The sequence below is a fragment of the Dermochelys coriacea genome, chromosome 2, assembly GCF_009764565.3.
Source record: "Dermochelys coriacea isolate rDerCor1 chromosome 2, rDerCor1.pri.v4, whole genome shotgun sequence".
In the NCBI taxonomy this organism is placed as follows: Eukaryota; Metazoa; Chordata; order Testudines; family Dermochelyidae; genus Dermochelys; species Dermochelys coriacea.
The window spans coordinates 258,223,517-258,242,983 of record NC_050069.1 but is presented as its reverse complement, the minus strand read 5'-3'; the positions used below and the strand labels follow the sequence as shown (position 1 = coordinate 258,242,983).

Here is a 19,467-nt window from a genome sequence, read left to right as displayed (position 1 = left end):
GCATCTTCACGGCGGTGAGTCAACTGCCGCTGCTCCCCCATCGAGTCCACTTGCGTCTCTCATGGCACTGGAGTTCTGGAGTTGACGGGGAGAGTGCTCAGGGATCGATTTATCGCGTCTAAACTAGATGCGATAAATTGACCCCCGATATATCGATTGCTACCCGCCGATCCGGTGGGTAGTGTAGACCTATCCTTTGATAAGAGACAGCTGATGCAGACAGACAAACGGGGGACTATGTTAGGGCCAGGAGGTAGGCAGCTGGGCCTTGTGGTTAGCATAGGGCAAGCACGTCCTCACACCAGCTGCGGTTCAGAACCAGAAGGTCAGGAACTGAGAGTCAGATACCAGGAATCAGTCTGGGTCAGGATCAAGAAACAAGAGCAGGTAGTGCTAGGTGAGAAGCCCTAAGTAGGGTGGAGCCCAGCTATAAGGACAACTTCCTGTTCTTCCTCCTGAATTAATAGGGGAAGCAGCCCAACCCGGAGCTCTGGTGTTCCACCAATCAGGGCCCAAGCATGGAGCCTGCTATCTGAGCTAAGCTTCAGGGAGCTTGGGTTCTGGCTGATGCCAGCCAGGTGTTGAGTGGAGTGTTATTGACATCCCCACCCAGGGCTGGCCTTACCATGAGGTGAACTGAGGGGATCGCCTCAGGTGCCAGAGTCTGGGGGGTGCCCACTAGGACCCAGAGTGTAGAAAATTGTGTCTGCTGCTGGTGCATATGTATTCTCTCTGCTCTAGATGCACAGAGATGGTGGACTGCTATGCTGGAGGAAGGAGGGCACAAGAGACATAACAGGCAGGCAGAAGGAAAGGTGAGAGGGAATAACAGAAAGCAGAAGGAGCTGCAGGGAGAGAGAGGAGGAGGAGCCTCTTATGTACCTCTCTAGCACCCCCAGGAGCCTGTACTGATTAACACCAGCTTCTCAGGAAGCTTCCTGTTTCCTGCTGCTTCCCTGCACCTACCTGAGGAGAACAGGCAATCCACTGAAGTAGTAGGAGCCAGTTAGGCCCTTAAGACACTGATATCTTCCCTCACTCAGGCCCTGCTACCAGCCTGCTTATTTATCCCCTTCAACTGAGCGTTGAAAGCCACTATAGCTGGCACAGAACAGCAGTCATGAGTGAAAGAAGAAAACGCCCCTCTGGGGCAGCATTCAGAAAAAGAAAGAAAACAAAAGAAGCTTTTCTATCTAAGTAGGAAGGAGCTCTCTTGAGATACATAGACACAAATGTTCACAATGAGCATTCTGGCCCCAGTGAGGATGTGAGTGGTGAGGAGATGCCTGATCTTCCAGTCAATCAGAGTGCAGGTGACCTGGCAGCTACTGCAGCATCCATATCTCCATCTCAAATGGATGAAGAAAAGTGTAGATTGGAGAAGAGTGTGGTGGAGGCACAAGAAACAGCTGCTGCTGAGTTTAGTTCCTTAAGTCTAGATGATCCAGGATTGTGGACCCACTTGAGCAGTAGCCTGAGGGACTTCCTTCTACTGCATGGGCCACAGCAAGTGAAAAACTTCATGTTCCCCAAAGACATTGAAAATAGAAGTTTCCATCCAACACATTACTGGCGTGTAATCCCCAATGGTGACAAAGTGGAGAGGCCATGGCTTATGTACTCAAAAACCCAGAATGCTGCATACTGTTTTTGTTGCAAACTCTTCCAGTCTAATGTTCCAGCCACATTGGGTTCTACAGGAACAAAGGACTGGAAAAATCTGGCTAGAAATCTGGCATGCCATGAGAAGGCAGCAAATCACCAGAGAGCATTCCATAGGTGGAAAGAGCTTGAGATGAGACTAAGGTTAAAGGCCACCATAGATGATCAGCATCAAGAGAAGATTACATCAGAGTCTCTTTACTGGCAAAATGTTCTGAAAAGGTTCATTGCCGTTGTGAGAATGCTTGGTACCCAAAACCTAGCACTGCGTGGCACTTCAGATCAGCTGTATGTGCCAAACAATGGAAACTTCCTTAAAATTGTAGAGCTGATGGCTGAGTTGATGCTGTACTCCAGGATCATCTAAGAAGAGTCACCACCCAAGAAATGTACACACACCACTACCCTGGAAAAACTGAGATCATACAGTTACTGGCAACAAAAGTCAAACAGAAGATTGTGGCAGATCTGAAGTCAGCAAGATATTACTCTGTTATTCTGGACTGCACACCTGACATCAACAGTACGGAAAAAAAGGACTTTAATGGTGCGTTTTGTAACAACAACAGAACTGAGTGAAAATGTCCCTGAAATGGGGTCTGTCAGAGAGCATTTTCTAGAATTTATTGACATTGATGATACTACAGGAGCTGGTATGACAAATGTGCTTCTTAAAAAGCTGGAAGATATGGGAATTGCGATAACTGACATGAGAGATCAGGGCTACGATAATGGTGCCAACATGAGGGAACAGAACAGAAGAGTGCAGACACGGATCTGAGAGTTAAACCCTCAAGCTTTTTTTGTCCCATGCAGTTCTCATTCATTGAGCTTGGTAGTCAGTGATGCAGCATCAGCTTCTAGTGAGGATGCTGAATTTTTTTAATGTGATTCAAAGCATCTATGTATTTTCTCTTCATCAACTCATCGATGGCAAATTTTGAAGCAACATCTGGGAACATCCTCTCTGACACTGAAACCATTGAGTGCTACATGATGGGAAAGTTGAGTGGCGGTGATAAAGCCTATCAAACACCAAATTGGGAAGATATATGATGCCATAGTTGCCATTAGGGAGGATAATGGTATGACAGGAACTGTTCGTGGGAGAACAGTGGCAGAGGGAAATGGAATCACCAGAAACATACATAACTTCAAATTTCTGTGTAGCTTAGTCTTGTGGCATGACATACTGTTTGAAATAAATGTTGTAAGCAAGAGACTCCAAGGTGTTGACCTTGCTTTGTTCAGTTGTTCCATTGCTCCAGATAGATCAAAGTCATATCTATAGTCTTATCGGTCAGATGAGGGATTTCAAAACGTTCTGAACAGTGCCCAGAAGTTGGCAGAGGAACTTCACACTGAAGCTATTTTCCCACCCATTCAAGGATACAAGAGTCACTGAAGAAGAAGACATTTTGATTACAAGGCACGGGATAATCCCAGAAGAGACCCCAAACAACAATTCAAAGTTGAATTCTTTAACCAGGTGCTAGATTGTGCAATACAGTCAGTTGAAGAATGTTTCACGCAGCTCAAGGAACACAGCAGTATATTTGGGATGTTGTATGATATTCCAAAACTCCGCACTATACCTGAAGAAGACCTACACCAGCAATACAGGACACTAGAGACAGTGTTGACACATGATGACGTGCAATATTGATGCGAGTGATTTAGCTGATGAACTGAAAGCCCTTTCAAGATATATTTCAGCAGGATCAAGTCCAAAGGCTGTTCTGGAATATATGTGCACAAATAAGATGACCACCCTCTTTCCAAATGCTTTTGTTGCTCTGTGCATACTTCTAACACTTCCTGTAACAGTTGCCAGTGGAGAACCCAGCTTCTCCAAGCTGAAGTTAATAAAAACACATCTACACTCCATGATGACACGGGAGACACTGGTTGACCTTGCAACCATCTCAATAGAGCATGAGCTGGCCCAGACTGTGGACCCTCAGGAAGCAGTTCAAACCTTTGCAACCAAGAAGGCGAGGAAAGCATCACTTCGATTATTCAAACAGAAAAAAATGCCAGTGTTACTATGCCAGCAAGAAAAGTTATATTTGCTGTTCAGGCATTTGAAAGTTAAGTGTTACTTAAAATTTTTGAACAAGGCATTTTAAGTTTTTAGTTCTCCTTTATTGGGGTAGGTAGCAGAGCAGTACCATGAGAGGAATAGAACAGGAAGAAGGCAGAATTGAGACCTTTCAAAGTTTTGGCCCAAGCGAGGGGGCATGGGGGTGTCATTTGAGTTCTTCGCCTCAGGTGCCAAAATGATGTGGGCCGTCCATGCCCCTACCCCATGGACACATGGGATCCTGTGGACTTTGGTTCAAGACCTGTAGGTCATGACATTTTACAATGAGACAATATTGATTAGCATAATCGGCTGAGATCTCAGCTGCCTAGCCATTGTCAAGTATTTTTTAGGCATTATGAAAAAGGAGGTGTTAAGGAGAGAGTTGAAGAAAGATAATGCATTAAAGTTTTGTGGATGTTTATGGGGAACTCCTCCCAAGTATGAGGGGGAGCAAAGGAGAAAGTATGAAGGTAACAAGTGGGTGAATAAAACTAGAGCTGATATTTCAATAGTGAGTAAAAAATAACATGTAGGGTGGGGATAGGTTGTGAAGGGTGGTGAAAGTGAATAGAAGTACCTTATGTTTGATGTCATAAAGAAGGGGGATGGAGGGATGAAAAGAGAGGGTCACATGATCAGAGTGATGGGCTAGGAGAATGATCTTTGTAGCAGCATTCTGAATGGTTATGAGCATTTGTCAAGTCTAGAGAGAAGGATTTGCAATAATTGAGATGCCAGATGATAAGAGCCCGGGCAAGAGCTGTTTGCCCCACTAGCTACCTTTAAGGGGGTGGGAAGGAGCTGAAGCTGTGTTTCTGCTATCCATCTGCACCAACCAGCAGAGAGGAGTGCACACACAACCCTTTGGATGCTGTCCCTGCCTGGACTTTTGATCCATTAAAGTATTCATCAACAAAATCCTGTATAACCGAGCCAGTGCCAAGCACTCTGGATTGGAGATGTTGTGCTACAGGTGTACAATCCACAAAGCAAGTGGTGTAATCATCTTGGGTGCATAAACTGGAGAGTTAACCAAATGGTACTGTGCTTTAAACTAGGTTACTTTTGTTAAGGACAGTGATAGTTACAAATTAAATCAATTTTATGTGGGTTTCCATATACTATTATGTGAATTTTCAATTTAATTTAGATGAGGGGAAATTAGGAATTGGGGGGATCAGTCATGATTTTCAGCATTCTAGCCTTTCAAGCTAGATACTTTGAAAACAGATGTCAGGGTTGCCTTATAGCTATATAGAGTCTCTTTGTTGTAGAATTCCCTTAGTAATGTGCATTTCTCTCTCTGCCAGCTCATTCCTTTGAGGAGGTGGAGGACAGGGTAACTGAAATCATACTAATTGATAATCATCTATCCCAACAGCCTGGCATCTGGAGCTGGCAAACTGTGACCTGTTGTCAGTGAATATTTCTTCCAGAATGCCAAAACAAGGAAAGATGGCTTTTTAATTTTTCTGTGGCCTATTGTATAACAATTCATAAACCATAACATAGTCCTTGTATCATACTCTCCAAAATAAGTCAGTGCTCTAGATAAGAGAGGCCAGATCCTTTAGCCCTGATCATGTTGTTTTGCACCACTCTGGCAGGGAAAACTAGTGTTAAAGCAGGTTTAATTGCCTGTCAAAGGAATTCTGAGTAATAGGGCTGGTTGAAAAACTTCCATTGAAACTGCTTTTTGATGGAATACTGGGTATTTAACTAAATGATTTTTTTTAAAGTTTCTGCTTTCCCCAGAAAACTTTGAGTTTTTGTCAATTATGCTGCCCCACTGCCCCATATGATTTGTATTTCAGTTACCTCAAGTGTCCACTCTCTTCTATGGATGAGGTTCCCTAGCTGGGGTATATCTCTTATAATGCACCATAGCCAGGTTTTCCCTACTGCACTGCCTGCCCTCCCTGAGTCAGTCACTTGGTGTATTTTTTAAAAATGACTGTTCATTTAGGAAATCTGAACAAGTTCCCAGATCATTGCTGTACACTTTCTGTTTCAAGAAGCATGAGATGATCTCCTCAAATGTTTCTGTTTTTACTCATTGACCATTTGGTCCCGTAACCTAAATTAAGCAAGAAGCCGTAACAGGGTTGCCACTGCTGCTCACTTTCAGAGGATTGTAAGGTATGAGGCCCTGCTCAGTATTGCCAGCAACGAAGCATGCACTATTTAGCCATAAATGCATCTTTATATTGACTTATTAGTCAATGTAATGTACACAATAATTATACTATGACAATTGTACTAAGGCTGATGAATGTAAAATTTATGATTTTTAGAAAAAATTGTGCAACATGTTCTTTATTAGCCAAAATAATTCACAGTAAACAAATGAGAAGTGTAGGGAAAAGGTATGGGGTAAAGTTTTCAAAGGTACCTAAGTGACTTAGGAGCCTGGATTCAATTTTCAAAATGGCTTAGGTGCTTAGGAGTCTAAGTCTCATTGAAAGTCAATTCAGGTCCCTGAGTCACTTAAGCACCCTTAAGCAGCAAAGCCTAGGTGGTGGTTTAGCATCAGTTCAATTTAAGTAAAAGTAAAAACAGCCAGGCGATCAGCAAAGTACAGCAGCTGGGCTGGGAGAAAGGGAGATTGCAGCTTTTAGTTTCTACATCATAGTATTTATTTTTAAAAATAATTGAAAATAGGGAAAATAAAAATGTTTACCATCTCCCCTCCCCTACTTCATCTTCATCTGTCTCATTTACAAACTTGGTTATAGCATTATGTAATGACAAGCAATTAGCTGTCATTCAGCATCAGCTTCCACGTGGATTTTCCATGCAGAGATAATGCAATTGTGAAATAGTATTCAGGAGGAATGACAGAAATAAAATGTTTCCATCTTTCATATTCCTGGGGCTGGCCCCAAGGCCCACTGAAGTCAAAGGAAAGATCCCTATTGACTTAAGTGGGCTGTGGATTGGCCCCTAGACCCTAGGTAAGTTCTTAATTCTCTGATTGCTAAACTTGGCCTCCGGACATACGCAATTTTTGATGGTAAACAGGCAGAATATCCTTCCTCCTTAGAAAACAATAATCTCTTACTCTCCCAGGGAGAAGAATATCTTTCCCTCCATCAGAGTGGCTATCTGCCAGTTTTTCCAAACAGCACTGTCAAATCTCCATTCCACCAAATAATAAATAAATATTTATTATATAATGAAGCACATTTTAAATACATTCCAGCAACCAAAGGCAAACTCCCTTTCCTCATCCTCTCCTTCTGCAGTTTGTCTTTCAAGAACCTCCACTTCCTTTACCCACAGAGCTAATTTTGCTACTGTAGTTCTAAATGTGTGACCTTTGATTTGGTTCACACAGGTCTCATGTTAATATTCATATTATAGTAGCACTCAAAGGTCCCACTCAGGGTCAGGGCTCCCCCATGCTGGGCACTCTCCAAACACATACGTAAACGGAGTCCCGTGGCTTACAAGCACTTACAATCAAAGACAAATGGGAAGAGGGCTACAGTAATAAGATCACATGGGTCAGCTATGTGTTCAGCTTGATGGTTAAAACTCGTTGCAGGGGGAGGGATTGGAGTGGAAGAAGGTATATGGAAGAACCATGGCAAAAGGAGTAAGGGAAGAAAGAGGGTTTATGCGAGGGGGATAGCTTTGTGCAGTGATTTGTTGATGGAGATGAAAGGCAGGGTTGGGGAGATATCCTGGGAGTAGGTAGGAAGGGGCTGAGAGGGGGAAAAAGGTAGAAGGAGAGGTGTATGGTTACAGGTCTGAGGACTTTAGGCAATCAGTGTACAAAGCTGTGTTTTTATTTATCAGCAATGACTATCACATAATAGTTTTAGGGCATGTTTTAATCATCATTTCATAACATCCTGTATTTCTTAGAATTTATTTTTAAAGATACAGAAGAGTGTAATTGGCTAAATCTGGCATATTTTACTCATGTGTGTAGTCAATGGGACTGCTCATGTGAGTAGTATATGTAGGATTTGGCCCAGTATGGAACTATTACATGACCTCATACAGGTGTTTCCTGTTTACAAGGTAGTAACTGTATCTAGGGCTGAACAGATTCTGAGTGCTCCAGTCCATTACACCAGTTTTATGCTGATGTAGCTCGATTGTTTTCAGTGTAACAAAGTGGGAAACTGGCCCTGAATCTGAAGTCTGAATAACTTATAGTGAATGAATTTTGAGGTCAATCTCTGATGATTATGCAGAATAGATACCAAACCCTGCTGGGCTTCAGTGAATTGTATTGGTTGGAAACCTAAACAGCTGTGCATCTGTAACTGTACAGCATTGCTCCCCTCTGACTTATTTGTACAAGCCAATGTCTGTATAATTTGAAATAGCAGCACATGAAAAGAAAGCAATATATTTGAGCTCACTAAAAGTAATATGAAGTATTTTATCATCAGAGAATTGTTACCTGGCACCAGTATTTAATTCTAGGCATAACATTTGTCGTTCCCAATACTACTATAATATGAGGATGGAATCCTCTGAATTCATTTCCTTTTAGATCATGTTAGTTTTCAGAAGACTTTATCTTATCAATAAGTCAAAGGTAATGTCAGAATGCAATGATTCTGCTACAGTAGATGCCAGCAAAACTCATTAAACTGGATTTATAAGCAGATACAGTGGAGGCGGAGTTGGCTGGAAACCGATAAAGGGCTTGTGGGTCAGTTATTCAGAGGTTTCATTTTTGATGTACTATGGAGGCTGCTGCTTTTTCCCCGACATGACAGTAAATTAAGTTGTGTCCTTTCTTTATTTAAACCAGTTCTGCTTTTGGTTTATACACAAGGTGTACAAACATATCTGATTTTAGGAAAGAAGCATCTCATTACCGCATTATGTGATGTCACAACAACCTGTAGGGTTGCCTGGCAAACCATGTAACAAAGAAACTGAATCTCATACTTGAGTTTACATGACAGTATCAGTGTCGCCTGTTACTTCAGTATTGTACATCTCCTAAAAACTATTCTCCTGGAATAATAAAAATCTTAGCCACTTCAATGAGATTTTGTTGGACAGTTTCAGAAACCCACACTTCTGAGTTCTTTTCTTCTGAATACAATGTTTGGTATGTGTGGTCAGGGGATTGGTAACATGATATAAAACCTTTCATCTGTAGGTCACTAGCTTGAATTTGACCCAGGTTAGTAGGGACTGCAAGTCATTACCACCTGTTAACTGTTCCATGGACTATGTGAAATAAATTGGAGGAATTAGTTCCATTCCTAACAGAGTGTTTGTGTCCCAAAAACTATTATCACAATTGTCAATATCCCTGTTTGCACTTTCAACTAAGGGGCTCAGTAAGGATTGAATACTTGTACAAGAGGGAACTTCCTTAGCACACACACCAAAGAAGAGTTAAGAATTTCAGGTTGCTGCTTGTGTTGTATTTATTCGAAAAATAAACACAGGCCTTCAGCTTCCTTTGCCTTTGGGATCTTTCATGAGTACTAATGTAAAATAAAAAAACACCAGTGACATACTTTCTGACATATATGGTAATCTTAAAGGTTTTTATACATTTTAAAAGCATTTCTGTCTGTCTTTAGTCATAATAGACTACATCCTCTGTCATTGTAATTGGTGTAGCTCCATTTAAATGAGCAGAGCTATGCTGAGTTACACCAGATGGCGATCTAGCCGATGATAATCCATGTTAGGAAAAGTCACTAAGTAAATCATCTTTTGTGGACTTGACTAAATTATGCTTTTTGGAAAACCCTCATGAAAAACAGTCATCAGCTTTTGCAGAAGTAATGAGTGCATTCTGTGAAATTTCAAGGACTGCTTTATTCTGTTCACCTCTCTTGTTCTCATGTGTTATACCCTCTAAACATACACATCGGTAGCAACATAGAAATTATTCAGTATACGGAGAATCTCCCATAACATCTTCAGATTAAGGAACTTGAAGCACTTTAACAATGTGAATGAACTAAGCTGCAAAATGTGTTTTGTGGATTGTGATTAAACTTTTCGAAAGAACGTAAGTCACTTAGGAGCTTAGTCCCATTGTTTATTCAGTGGGACTTACACTCCGAAATGATTTAAGTGCTTTTGAAAACATTATCTTATTGGACCCTCTCAAACTCCTGGCAATAGAACCTTTGTATCCCACCCCACCCCATACCATTTTGCATTCTTCATAAACAGAATAATAGAGTGTGTGCGTGCACATATGAGTTTCTGTATCTATGCCAGTAACCCTAAATTGGATATGTTCATCATTTACTCTGCATGTCCCTATCCCAGTATACCTATGTTTTGCACCACTGGAGACAGCAGTCCACTCTGGGAGCCAAAGGAAAATGCCAAAGAGATCATATCAAAGGGGGGGGGATGCAAATGCGATAGGCAGCATCAAATAATTTCAAAAAAACCCATCTTTGATTTTTGTCATGGAGCTAGTGCAGACAACAATGCCTACACTTCGATCTAAATATCTCTTACACAAAAAATACAACTTTGGAATATTGGGCTCAGTTTGTTTTTGTTTAACTTTTACTTCTAATATAATTCAAATGGAAATGTTATTTCTTGTTAAGGGCCAGATTCTGTCACCCTAGTTCATGTTTGAGTACTACCTTAGTCTGTGAGGAGTCCCATTGAAATCAATGGGAGCAATTGAGGACTAAGGTACTATTCAACATGAGCAAGACTGGTCAACTCTGGCCATTAGCCTTTTAACACTGTTGCTTTCTTTCGACTGACAATAGATACTTACATGGCTCTGCCTAGCATAGCATCTGCACTCCTGAGAATCTATAATATATTTATCTTAACAACCTACCTGTGTGGTAGGGAAGTGCTATTATCCCCATTTTACAGATGGGGAAGTGAGGCACAGAGAGAGAGTGACCTTCCCAAGCTCACAGAAGGAATCTGGGGCAGAGCAGAGAACTGAACCCAGGTTCCTTAGCTCCAGATTAGCACTGGTGTCACCAGTTTATCCTGCCTCTCATTGAGGGCTAGATTGTGTCACAGAGTCACAGGCTACAATAAAAAACTAGCCCATTGCTGTGCTGCCTGAGGCACATCTAAGGGAAGGAATTGTGACTCCCCATTTCTCTCTGGCTCCAAGGGGTAGAAATTTGCTGCTAGCCATCACCGCATGGATAGTAGCAGGAGCAAACTCCTGGGCACTCTGGCTGAAGGTCTGGGGAGGAAATGGAGGAATATAAGGGCTGTAGGTCTTATTCCCAATTATCCCTCTGCACAGGTGTGCCGCCCAAGCTATAATCAGGCCTTTAGGGTGAAAGTCACCCATGTGTAGTGTTGTATTAATTTAAATGGAATATAGGGGCCCAAAAGGTCAAAGGTGTGAACATAGCCCAGTCCCTGTCCAACATTAAATGGTGTTAAACAAGGTTCAGGGTTTGTTATACAGAGACATCAACCTGCTGACAGAACAAGGAGCAATGGTCTCAAGTTGCAGTGTGGGGCGTCTAGTTTGGATATTAGGAAACACTATTTCACTAGGAGGGTGGTGAAGCGCTGGAATGGGTTACCTAGGGAGGTGGTGGAATCTCTTTCCTTTAGAGGTTTTTAAGGCCCAGCTTGACAAAGCACTGGCTGATGATTTAGTTGGTGTTGATCTTGCTTTGAGCTGGGTGTTGAACTAGATGACCTCCTGAGGTCTCTTCCAACCCTAATCTTCTATGCTTCTGTGCTTAGTACCATGGCAAATTCACCATTAAAAATCCTTAACCTTTTTTTAAAGATACAAGGAAGAAGGAAAACAGAGTATTTGAAAAGTATGGTATTAAATAAGGCTTTTGTTTTAACAACATCCCTTGTTCTCTTTCGCTTTAGCTAGGGAGAGTTTTTAGAAGAAAAACACCCCTCTTGTTTGACTGTCTCTTAGATGGTATTAAAGATGATAAAGATGGGAAAAAAGTGAAGAATTAATAGAGATGCGTTGCTGCTGTTAAAGTCTGATCATGTTTCTTAGAAGACAAAACAAATGCACACACAAAGGTGGGAGAGAAAAGAACAGCAAAGATGGAAATGCAGCTTCTGTCTCGGGCACTGAGTTTCACTTGCAGCCTTGCTGCTAGAAAAACACAGGCACCGCACAGTCCCATCAGCCACCCCAAAAATTGGCAAACTTGTACCAGCACTGGGCTGCTTATGGTATTGCTTTTAACTGCACCTTTCTGGTCACAGGCTTACAGCAGTGTTGCAAAATATCCAGTCTTGGCTGGCTAAGACAGACTCTTATTAGACAGAAGGAAAAAGGACAGGGATAGCAAAGAGGAGAAATAAGGTGGGGAAAGAAAAGAACACATGGAGGGGAGAAAGGGAAGAATAGACTAAGTCTCACATCCCAGGTGGTATTCGGAATTTTGCTGCTGCCAGTGGAAGTGGTGGTGTGATCTGGGTCCCTCTCTCTGGCCTGGTCAAGATATCTTTCAGGATTAGGACAGAGAAGATCTGGCGTCCCAGGAGATGGTGGGGTGGCAGCCATGATGGTGAAGATCTTTCCAGTTGCCAATTTTGATCACAAGTCTTTAAGGCTTTCTTTAAGGCTCCCAAAAGGGAGTGATGGGAGGAAGAGTCCATCCATATTTTGTCCACCACTTGATTGATTGATTGATTTTCTGGTCCTCTACTCTTCTTGCTTACCAGTCATAATCTTAACACAGTCCTTGAATTGTATCAGTAGGTCTTTTTGTTTGTACTAATTCAGTCTTTCTGTCTTGCTTTTGCACCTTTCCCCATCAACATTTGTTCTGAATAGTGTGACATTCCATGAAATTTCAGTCACTTCTCAAGTTGAGCTCACAATTAAGGTAAATTTGTAGACCCATTTATCCCAGCACTAGAGAGCCAGCACTAACCTATGCACCACATAAGTCCTGTTTTGAGAACTTGAGTGTGTCTTAAATGGTGCATGGATCTTGTGCACAGGGGTGACTTTACCTTTAAGAATAAAAACTGAAAGACTTCTTCAGGGTGGAGAAAAGTAGAAGGATTACAGTTACTGGGGGAATACTGATTTTATCAAATACAATCATTTTTAATGTTGACAACATGTTATTGGTTGTTTCCATTCACTATTATGATATAGGAACCAGTTATGTTGGTACTTTGATATCTGATCAACCCTGTTTACATAACCAATCCATTTTTATCAGCACAGGCTGGTGTTGCCAGGGTTTAAGTAGGATTAAGGAGAGAAATGTTCATTCCATGCATAATGATTCTACAGAAACACAGTGTGTTGGATAGGTCTTTGAAGACTCACGCTTCAAAAAAGTGCCTGAGAGGAGTGGAAATATACAGACTCTGTTGTGAAAAATGTGAGTCACAACAGCCATTATTGCATTAAAAAAACCTGCATTTCAGTTCTTTGATTCAGTCATTGATGATTTTCCTTTTTAAGTTGTGTGCTTTCAAACTATATTTAGAAACATCTGTTGTGACCCAGGCTATTTGTAGAAATGTTTGTAATTCATAGATTGGAAGGAATTAGACATGATAAAGACCAGCTAAATCATTTGGGCCATTTCCTTAATATGTCTGAGTTTGAAGAATAACTGTGTTAAATATATACTTTGAAACATAGCAGGTTTGATAAGTGTAGTGTAAGAATGAAAAACATTTAAAGCTTTTTCCATCACGAAAATGATGGTGAATAGAAATCTTGATAAGAGATTATAAAAGGAGTAGCAGTAACTGCTGTAATTAAGATTGCATAACCATTTCCATTCTAACACTTTAATTTTAGTCACTTAGAACTTTCTGAAACTTCCATCTTTTGGACTAAATAGTCAAGGCTTGATCTATGTCTGCTATAGACCACCGGACCAGGGGGATGAGGTGGATGAGGCTTTCTTCCGGCAACTCACGGAAGCTACTAGATCGCATGCCCTGATTCTCATGGGTGACTTTAATTTTCCTGATATCTGCTGGGAGAGCAATACAGCGGTGCATAGACAATCCAGGAAGTTTTTGGAAAGCGTAGGGGACAATTTCCTGGTGCAAGTGCTAGGGGAGCCAACTAGGGGGAGCGCTTTTCTTGACCTGCTGCTCACAAACCGGGTAGAATTAGTGGGGGAAGCAAAAGTGGATGGGAATCTGGGAGGCAGTGACCATGAGTTGGTTGAGTTCAGGATCCTGACGCAGGGAAGAAAGGTAAGCAGCAGGATACGGACCCTGGACTTCAGGAAAGCAGACTTTGACTCCCTCAGGGAACAGATGGCCAGGATCCCCTGGGGGACTAACATGAAAGGGAAGGGAGTCCAGGAGAGCTGGCTGTATTTCAAGGAATCCCTGTTGAGGTTACAGGGACAAACCATCCCGATGAGTCGAAAGAATAGTAAATATGGCAGGCGACCAGCTTGGCTTAATGGTGAAATCCTAGCGGATCTCAAACATAAAAAAGAAGCTTACAAGAAGTGGAAGGTTGGAGACATGACCAGGGAAGAGTATAAAAATATTGCTCGGGCATGTAGGAAAGATATCAGGAGGGCCAAATCGCACCTGGAGCTGCAGCTAGCAAGAGATGTCAAGAGTAACAAGAAGGGTTTCTTCAGGTATGTTGGCAACAAGAAGAAAGCCAAGGAAAGTGTGGGCCCCTTACTGAATGAGGGAGGCAAGCTAGTGACAGAGGATGTGGAAAAAGCTAATGTACTCAATGCTTTTTTTGCCTCTGTTTTCACTAACAAGGTCAGCTCCCAGACTGCTGTGCTGGGCATCACAAAATGGGGAAGAGATGGCCAGCCCTCTGTAGAGATAGAGGTGGTTAGGGACTATTTAGAAAAGCTGGACGTGCACAAGTCCATGGGGCCGGACGAATTGCATCCGAGAGTGCTGAGGGAATTGGCGGCTGTGATTGCAGAGCCCTTGGCCATTATCTTTGAAAACTCGTGGCGAACGGGGGAAGTCCCGGATGACTGGAAAAAGGCTAATGTAGTGCCCATCTTTAAAAAAGGGAAGAAGGAGGATCCTGGGAACTACAGGCCGGTCAGCCTCACCTCAGTCCCTGGAAAAATCATGGAGCAGGTCCTCAAAGAATCAATCCTGAAGCACTTAGAGGAGAGGAAAGTGATCAGGAACAGTCAGCATGGAATCACCAAGGGAAGGTCATGCCTGACTAATCTAATCGCCTTTTATGATGAGATTACTGGTTCTGTGGATGAAGGGAAAGCAGTGGATGTATTGTTTCTTGACTTTAGCAAAGCTTTTGACACGGTCTCCCACAGCATTCTTGTCAGCAAGTTAAGGAAGTATGGGCTGGATGAATGCACTATAAGGTGGGTAGAAAGCTGGCTAGATTGTCGGGCTCAACGGGTAGTGATCAATGGCTCCATGTCTAGTTGGCAGCCGGTGTCAAGTGGAGTGCCCCAGGGGTCGGTCCTGGGGCCCGTTTTGTTCAATATCTTCATAAATGATCTGGAGGATGGTGTGGATTGCACTCTCAGCAAATTTGCGGATGATACTAAACTGGGAGGAGTGGTAGATACGCTGGAGGGGAGGGATAGGATACAGAAGGACCTAGACAAATTGGAAGATTGGGCCAAAAGAAATCTAATGAGGTTCAATAAGGATAAGTGCAGGGTCCTGCACTTAGGATGGAAGAATCCAATGCACCGCTACAGACTAGGGACCGAATGGCTCGGCAGCAGTTCTGCAGAAAAGGACCTAGGGGTGACAGTGGATGAGAAGCTGGATATGAGTCAGCAGTGTGCCCTTGTTGCCAAGAAGGCCAATGGCATTTTGGCATGTATAAGTAGGGGCATAGCGAGCAGATCGAGGGACGTGATCGTTCCCCTCTATTCGACACTGGTGAGGCCTCATCTGGAGTACTGTGTCCAGTTTTGGGCCCCACACTACAAGAAGGATGTGGATAAATTGGAAAGAGTACAACGAAGGGCAACAAAAATGATTAGGGGTCTAGAGCACATGACTTATGAGGAGAGGCTGAGGGAGCTGGGATTGTTTAGTCTGCAGAAGAGAAGAATGAGGGGGGATTTGATAGCTGCTTTCAACTACCTGAAAGGGGGTTTCAAAGAGGATGGCTCTAGACTGTTCTCAATGGTAGAAGATGACAGAACGAGGAGTAATGGTCTCAAGTTGCAATGGGGGAGGTTTAGATTGGATATTAGGAAAAACTTTTTCACTAAGAGGGTGGTGAAACACTGGAATGCGTTACCTAGAGAGGTGGTAGAATCTCCTTCCTTAGAGGTTTTTAAGGTCAGGCTTGACAAAGCCCTGGCTAGGATGATTTAACTGGGACTTGGTCCTGCTTTGAGCAGGGGGTTGGACTAGATGACCTTCTGGGGTCCCTTCCAACCCTGATATTCTATGATTCTATGTTTGAAGGTTTTTTGTTGTTTTTTTTAAAGAAAGTTTGAGCAAAAATGGTTCAGCCATTTTTGAGCATAAAGAGAACGTAGAATTCCCTTTCCCATTCCCTTACTCACTAGGAGTTGCAGATGTCAGTAAGGTACGAAAATAGCCCTCATTAAGGAAAAGTGTCATAGAGTGTTCTGGTGAAAATTAATTTTGATGTCACTGTAACCCACACACCTCCTGCGTATGGTGTTCTGTCCCATCTAGTGGCACTGAGACCACTTAGAGAGAGAGAGATTAATGAGTTTGCTCTACAGCCTTAGCTAACAGCCAGTTGGCTTTTAGCTTATGCAGTAGAGGCTCATACCCTAAGATCCAGAGGCCCCAAGTTCAATCCTGCCAGCCAACCACTGGGATCTGTTGGCATTACAAGTGAGGGCTTGTGCAAGATTTCAACTGGGAAGTCTCTGAAGTTCGAGACATGCTTCCTCAGTTAGGCGAAGTATGTAACCCACACACAGCCTGGGTGTGGTGTTCTGTCCCATCTAGTGGCACTAAGATCACTTAGAGAGAGAGAGATTAATGAGTTTGCTCTACAGCCTTAGCTAACAGCCAGTTGGCTTTTAGCTCATGCAGTAGAGGCTCATGCACTAAGCTCCAGAGGTCCCAGGTTCAATCCTGCCTGCTGATGACCAGGGTCTGTCGGCGTTACATGACCACCTTATGACCCATTGAAAGTTGCACAATACGCTTACACAGTAAACGTTCCACACACTCATGCTACATTTGTAAAGTGTACAGCTAAGGAAGGTTGCACTACACATACATATGCAGCTAGCTCAGCTCTGTCTGCAAAATGCAGTCAAGGTGTATAAGAGCTGATGCAGGGTCAGCAGGAAACCTTGCCTCATCTTTGCATGTCTTGAAAGTGTGCATGGGCTGAACAAAAGAGCTCCTTTACAGCTCTGGGGATCATAGGGGTAGTATATAATCATTTCCCTTCTCCTCTGAGCACAAGTTTGGTTTCATCTTAGAACTGGGCCACTGGGACTGATTCTCCAATGCATTGCACCAAGGGCTTGATTCTCCCCTCACACCAATCTTGTGCTAGTGTAATTTCAACATAGTTGCTCCTATCTTCATCAAAGAAGAATTAAGCTTCTTGTGTAGTAATTTTTGTCTGTGCAACCTGAATGTAAAAGCTATTACCTGTGTACATGAGTGGGGAATGCTGATTTAGTGGCATTCTACATTCACTTTGCACATCTGTGCATGTGCAAGTCAAGAGAATCCAGCCCACTTAAACTAAATGCTGAAATTGCCCCATGAAAATGCTGGGCAGGAAATGGATGGTCAGAATTTGCTGCCTGATTGTATTGTGTCATGTTTCATGGTTCTCTGCATTGCTTCTCAGAATCTTTTCATCTACTCTGGTGATAAACCAAGCCAAAGAAAAGAACATTCTATACTGTACCCCTTGGTTGGTTGGTTTGTTTGATTATTTTTTGTCTCAGTAACAGCACTGCAGTTCCCTCACCTGATGGGCTCCGAGATGCCTACTTCTGATATAGTTAGTTCAGGGAATGATTGCTCTTCTCTCTGTTGTGCATAGATGCTTGAGATCCATTTGGATACTGGTACACAAAAACATGTTTACAGAATCACCCTATTCCAGCAAACTCCTGTCCTTATAAACCACCCCGAAATATTCCCCAAATGTACTGGCTATAGTGCTCCACCTGTATTAGGAGACCACCACTGTTATCCAACCATTTTTTGTCATTCCCTTCAGTGGTCACTTAAGACATGTTTCACATTATAAGGACAACAAGAGGATTAGCTGGCCCATGTCTGCTGGTGTTATTTATGGGACTGAAAATGCCATTTGTTTGAAGTTGTGGTATTGAGTCAGAGAACAATGAGAGTGTAAGAAAACTCATTTTTGTTTGCTGAAAGGCTTTTGTAATTTCCTGTTTTTTCATAACAATGGGGATAGAAGGAGGGGAACAAGTTGGGGAATTTAAGGGAAGATATAACTGAAGAAGAGTGTTCAGATTATCTGAACTCAAGTCAGTATACTAATTCATCTGAACCCTAGCTGTTCAGATCGGCAGCAATGTGAAGTATGATATACAGGATAATGCAAGTCATTCCCCTATGATATGTCATGATCAATGACAATCTAATGGATTCATCTTGAAACAAAGTCAGAACAGGAAAAACAATAGCTATTTCAAAGACTACTTTCTTCAAATAAATTGAGTCAATAAATATGCTCTTTGTCATACAGGATCCAGTTAAAGGTTTGTTTGTTAACAAAAAATGCTGTCATCACAGAGCTTAATAGAAGCAAACTATCAGGACGTATCCAGTACAAGTAAACAAATAATATTTGAAAGCAGAGAAAAATAATAGTAGCTAAACAAAACATGTGTCCTGCATAAGCAGGCCAAAGCAATAGTGTACCACACCTCAAAACCTGAGTTGATTTTGTTTGTCACTGAGTTAGATTTTAATTTAGTAAGTGTGGTCTTGCTGCTGTGGGTTAAAAAGCCTCTTCATTTCTCATGTAATATTTGTTTTATTGATACATTTTAGAGAATGAAGATTACTCTTGCTGGCAAAACATTTCTCAGCCCACCCTCGTGTAGGGGACCAGCTCAAGGCCTCTGTGCCATTTAAGTCACACAGAAGACTTCAAAATAGGGCTTCAATGGGACTTAAAAAGTGCATAGATATTGTGCAGGCTCTTGACATGGGAATGAATTCACCCCAGATTTTTTAGTAATAATGTATTTTTATATTAATTTTAACAGCTATCAGTGTGTCCTTTAGGGAAGATTTGTAAGTCCAATATTCCTCTGGTGTGGTTTTGCATTTGCACTTTATTCCTGTAAGTTAATATAGATGCAAGAATTCCCACTTCCAGTCACTTATTTTCCATTCTGGCAGGAGTTGGGAATGTTGATGAGGAAGCATACTCAGGCCAAGATGTTTAATCTTGAGTGCCAAAAGTTAGACTTTTAAATCAATCTGTATTTAGATAACTAAATAATAGTGGGCTGATTTTGAGAGGTGCTGAATTGGAAGTGTTGATTGCTCAGCATATGTGAAAATCAGGCCACTTTTATTAAGTTGTCCAAATATGCATTTAGGTGACTAACTTTATGCCTAACTGAACATTAGTTCCTCAACTTTTCTAGGGTAGCGGGATGTAAAGCAGGAGAAAACTTGTAGCTGTTCAGGGCACTGATATGAATGTGGAAGATGTCTCTTCCTGACCCTGCAAGAAAATAAGTGATGTAAGAAAATATTACAGACGCTTAAGCTGGAGATTTTCAAATGTCCCTAAGTGACTCAAGATTCTAAATCCCAATGACTTTCAATGAGACTTAAGTGCTAAGTAC

General features: G+C 42.1%; 1 protein-coding gene across 5 annotated transcripts in view; it reads left to right on the top strand.

Moving 5' to 3' along the window:
• Nucleotides 1-19,467, top strand: part of LOC119850826 (sodium channel protein type 5 subunit alpha-like) — a 320,846-nt gene that overhangs the window by 38,032 nt on the left and 263,347 nt on the right. The gene's annotated exons all lie outside the window — the stretch shown is intronic.